This window comes from Equus quagga, chromosome 8, assembly GCF_021613505.1.
Source record: "Equus quagga isolate Etosha38 chromosome 8, UCLA_HA_Equagga_1.0, whole genome shotgun sequence".
In the NCBI taxonomy this organism is placed as follows: Eukaryota; Metazoa; Chordata; class Mammalia; order Perissodactyla; family Equidae; genus Equus; species Equus quagga.
The window spans coordinates 114,002,086-114,007,704 of record NC_060274.1 but is presented as its reverse complement, the minus strand read 5'-3'; positions in this window follow the sequence as shown (position 1 = coordinate 114,007,704).

The following is a 5,619-nucleotide window of genomic DNA, read 5'->3' as shown; positions in this document are numbered from 1 at the left end:
ATGATTTCAATCTTAAATTTATTGAGACTTGCCTTGTTTCCCAACATATGGTCTATCTTTGAGAATGTTCCATGCGTACTTGAGAAAAATGTGTATTTTGCTGTTTTTGGATGGAGTGTTCTATACATATGTATTACATCCATCTTGTCTAGTTTTTCCTTTAATTCCACTATTTCCTTGTTGAATTTCTGTCTAGATGATCTATTCATTGATGTAAGTGGGGTGTTGAGGTCCTCTACTGTTATTGTGCTGTTGTTAGTTTCTCCCTTTAGGTCTGTTAATAGTTGCTTTATGTACTTTGGTGCTCCCGTGTTGGCTGCATATATGTTCATAAGCGTCATGTCATCTTGGTGGAATGACCCTTTTATCATTATATTTTGCCCTTGTTTGTTTCTCATTACCTGTTACTCCTGGTCTTTTATTCTTTTTTGCCATTAGCTTGGAGTATCATCTCCCATCCCTTCATTCTGAGCCATTGCTTGTCCTTAGGGCTGAGATGTGTTTCCTGGATGTAGCATATTGTTGGGCCTTGTTTTTTTTAATCCATCCCCCGACTCTGTGTCTTTTGATTGCAGAATTCAATCCATTTACTTTTAGAGTGATTATTGATATATGAGGGCTTAATGCTGCCATTTCTTCACTCCATTTCTGGTTGTTCTGCATTTCCCTTGTTTGTCTTCCTGTGCATTTTAGACTACCAATTCAATTTGGTAATTCTCTATGATTTTTTTTTCAGTTTTCTGTTCATTTATGATTGTGTCTCTGTTCTTATTATTTATTTATTGATGACCATGAGGTTTGTAGAAAAAAAATCTCATGGATGAGGTAGTCTATTTTCTGATAGCCTCTTATATCCTTAGGCTAAGCCGATTCCATCCCTTCCTCTTCTGTTTTAAGTTATTGTTGTGTCTTGAGTTTGTGGTTAAAATGACAAGATCATATTTATTTTGGATGTTTTCTTTCCTTTTATCTTTAATGTTATTGTTAACTGTTTTGATAATAACATTATTAAGTTAAGGGTTTGCTAACCTGTTCTGACAGATAGCTGCAATTTTCTGATTTTGTCTACCTATTTCTCTCCTTGCTCAAGGCTTTGTAAACCCTTTCTTTTTTTCCGGCTATGAGGGCCTTCTTGAGCATTTCCAATAGTGGGAGTCTTGTGCTTGTGAACTCCCTTAACTTTTGTTTATCTGGGAAAGGTTTTATTTCTCCATTGTATCTGAAGGATATTTTCACTGGATAGAATATTCTGTCTGAAAACTTTTCTCTTTTGGAATTTTGAATATATCATTTCACTCTCTCCTAGCATGTTAGGTTTCTGCGGAGAAATTTGCTGAAAGCCTGATAGGGCTCCTTTGTAGGTTATTTTCTTCTGCCTTGCTGCCCTTAATATTTTTTCTTTGTCATTGACTTTTGTCAGGTTTACTACTATATGCCTTAGAGAAAGTCTTTTTACATTGATGTAATTAGGTGTTCTACTACTTCATTTACATGTAATTCCAGCTCATTCTCCAGGTTTTGGAAGTTCTCAGCTATTACTTCTCAGAACAAGGTTTCTGCACCATTCTCCTTTTCTTCTCCCTCTTGAATACCTGTAATCCTTATGTTGCATTTCCTAATTGAGTTGGATATTTCTCAGAGAATTTCTCCATTTCTGTTTAGTCTTAATTCTCTCTCCTCTTCCATCTGAAGCATTTCATTATTTCCGTCCTCAGACTGCTTATTCTGTCCTCTATAATATCAGCTCTGTTATTCAGAGACTCCAGATTTTTCTTTATCTCTCCTATTTTGTTTTATATCTGCAATGTTTCTGATTGGTTTTCCTCATAGTTTCGATTTCTTTTGTGAAGAACTCCCTCTATTCATTAATTTTGTTCCAGATTTCATTGAACTATCTATGTGTATTTTCTTGTAAATCATAGAGATTTTTTTATGATAGCTAATTTGAATTCTCTGTCATTTAGGTTACAATTTTCAGTGCCTTCATGGTTGATTTCTGGGTGCTTGTCATTTTTCTTGTGGTCTGTAGTATTAATATATTTCTTCCTACTGTTTTGGCACAGATGTGTGCCTTCACATAGTGATAGTGTCTGGTTGCATCTTCCATCTGCTGCCACTGGGTGGGGGACAAGACCTGTGTAGCCCGAGTCTGCTGTGACCCCTCATGTCTGTGCCTGATCTTAGAATCTATGCTGACAGGTCCCATCTGTGATTTCTGATTCACTTGCTCACAGCTGCTTCTTTTCTTACCTATGCATGGGTGCTCTGGCTGAATGAGCTAGAGCAGTGGCAGGGTGAGGGGCACTTTCTTTTGTGCTTGATCTCTGGGGCATTCTCACTCTGCCCTTGCTATGTGCTCTCCTGCAGTTCTGGCTTAATGGAGACACCCCTGAAATAGCTTAGCCACCTCTCTGTGGGGCTTTCCTCTGGGCTGTGAGGGAACTTGGAGCACAAAGGTGTTCCCAGAGAAAGCTGCCCCTCCCCCCTCTTAGAGCTGTGTGTGTTCCTGTGCCCTGGTTCACAGTGCCATTTGGGAAGGAGATGAGATCCCTTTACCTCCTTCCACTTCCTCTGGGAGGTCCAGCACCAGTACTGGAGGTTTTGGCCAGAAAAATTAGGCAAGAAAAAGAAATGCTTGGTATCCAAATTGGCAAGGAAGAAGTGAAACTTTCTCTGTTTGCAGATGACGTGATTATGTATATAGAAAACCCTAAAGAATCCATCTGAAAGCTATTAAAAATAATCAACTACAGCAAAAGTGCAGCGTACAAAATAAACTTTAAAAAATCAATTGCATTTCTATACGCTAATAATGAAGTAACAGAAAGAGAATTAAAGAATGCAGCCCCATTTACAATTGCAACAGAAAGAATAAAATATCCAGGAATAAATTTAACCAAGGAGATAAAAGGCCTATATGCTGAAAACTATAAGACATTATTGAAACAAATTGATGATGACATACAGAAATGGAAAGATATTTCATGCATATGGATTGCAAGAATGGACATAGGTATAATGTTCATACTGCCTAAAGCAATCTACAGAGTCAATGCAATCCCAGTCAGAATCCCAATGACACTTTTCATGGAAATAGAACAAAGAATCCTAAAATTCATATGGGGCAACAAAAGACCCCGAATAGCCAAAGCAATCCTGAGAAGAAAAGAACAAAGCTGAAGACATCCCAATCCCTGACTTCAAAATATAGTACAAAGCTGTAGTAATCAAACAGCATGATACTGGTACAAAACAGACACACATCGATGGAACAGAACAGAAAACACAGAAATAAAACCACACATCTATGGACAGCTAATCTTTGACAAAGGAGCCAAGGACACGCAGTGGAGAAAGGAAAGTCTCTTCAATAAATAGTGTGGGGAAAACTGGACAGCCACATGCAAAAGAATAAAAGTAGACTATTAACGTTCACTATACACAAAAATGTACTCATAATGAATTAAAGACTTGAGGGTAAGACCTGAAACCATAAAACTCCTAGAAGAAATATAGGCCATGCATTCTTTGAGATTGGTCTTAGAAGGATCTTTTTGAATACCCTGTCTACTCAGGCAAGGGAATCAAGAAAAAAATGAAGAAGTGGGACTTCATCAGGCTAAAGATCTTCTCTAAGGTAAAGGAAACCAGGAACAAAATGAAAATTCGACCCACTAACTGAGAGAAAATATTTGAAAATAATATATCTGACAAGGGGTTAATTTCCAAAATATATAAAGAACTGATACAACTCAACAAGAACAACAAAAAACAACCCAATCAAAAAATGGGCAGAGGATATGAACAGACATTTTGCCAAAGAAGATATACAGCTGTCCAACAGGCACATGAAGAGATGTTCAACACCACTCATCATCAGGGAAATGCAAATCAAAACTACAATGAGATATCACCTTACACCTGTCAAAATGGCTATAATTACCAAGACAAAAATTAACAAATGTTGGAGAGGATGTGGAGAAAAGGGAACCCTCATACACTGCTGGTGAGAATGCAAACTGGTGCAGCCACTATGGAAAACAGTATGGAGATTTCTCAAAAAATTAAAAATAGAAATAGCATGTGATCCAGCTGTCCCAATTCTGGGTATTTATCCAAAGAACTTGAAATCAACAATCAAAAGAAACTTACACACCCGTATGTTCATTGCAGCATTACTCACAATAGTCAAGTTGTGGAAGCAACCCAAGTGCCCATCAACTGAAGAATGGACAAAGAAGACGTGGTATATACATACAATGGAATACTCCTCACCCATAAGGAAAGACAAAATCATCCCATTTGCAATAACATGGATGGACCTTGAGGGTATTATGTTAAGTGAAATAAGCCAGACAGAGAAAGACAGACATCGCATGATTTCACTCATGTGGAAGGTAAACAAACACATGGGCAAAAAGGACAGTTTAGTGGTTACCAGAGGGGAAGGGTGTGGGGTCTTAAGGGGTAAAGTGCCACATATATATGGTGAGTGACAAATAATGATGTGCACCTGAAATTACACAATGTTATAAACTATTATGACCTAAATAAAATAATAAAAAAAGAAAAGAATTCTACCAGTAATGATGAGAAAGATGACTCTTTTCCCATTCAGATCAACTCAGTTCAAGATGAGCCTAGCTGGTGTTCGTTGGGGGGCTGAGCTAAGTCACAGACTGAGAACCGCTCTCTGGAGTAGTCTTTATGTCAGAGATTCAGGAAAATTCACTTCTTGCTGGTGTGTATGCTCAGATCAGATGACATTTCAGTGGAAAACCATGTATGATTTCCACTATAGTGTCCAATATCGCTGCTGGTTTGCATCATGCCTTTAATTTTCTTCTCATTTGCCTATCTCAGTTGTATGATGTCTCATTTTCAATCTGGTCATTATAGGTGTATACTACTCATTATTGGGTTTTAGATGAACTAAGGAAACGGCAGTAGCCCCCTCCATGTGCTGACCATAGGGCAAAGGCACAGGATGTGTGGGGGAGTAGTCAGCGGGTTAAGCAAGTAGGTGCAAAAAGGAAATGGTGGGATGCTCCTTCCTAGAATGTAGCTTCCTGGCCTTCATTTGGACACCTTCCCGGGAAGCCACATTCTTCCTGAGCCGGCTTCTGTTGAGAGAAAGTGTAGACCTCTCCCACATCTGGGTGTGGTGCTCAAGCATAGGGAGCATGTAAGAAATTTTTCTCTATGGGTATTGTCTTGCATGTTCAGTTGCTGACTGGCTATTTCCATGCAGATGTCCAGTGTCCTTTCACACCCAACATGCATGAAACCTGGTTGCATCTTTCCCCAACCTGTTCTGCTCCCTACCCTGTTTGTTACTTCACTTGTCAGTACTGGAGAGGGATGTGGGAAAAGCTGTGGACTGGGAAGTGGACCTGGATTCTAGTCTGAGTCTTACAGTTAGCTGGGTGTCTTTGGGCAGACTCTTGACCTTTTGGAATTGGGAAACCATGGTGTAGCATTATCTATGCAAGCTGCATGCCAGTTATGTCTAATCACTGTGGTGCACAACACTAAACACACACATTCATTTTTATCAAGACTTCAGTTTTAATTGGTCATGAGAGCAAATTCTCTTCATAAATACCCACCTTTCATCTC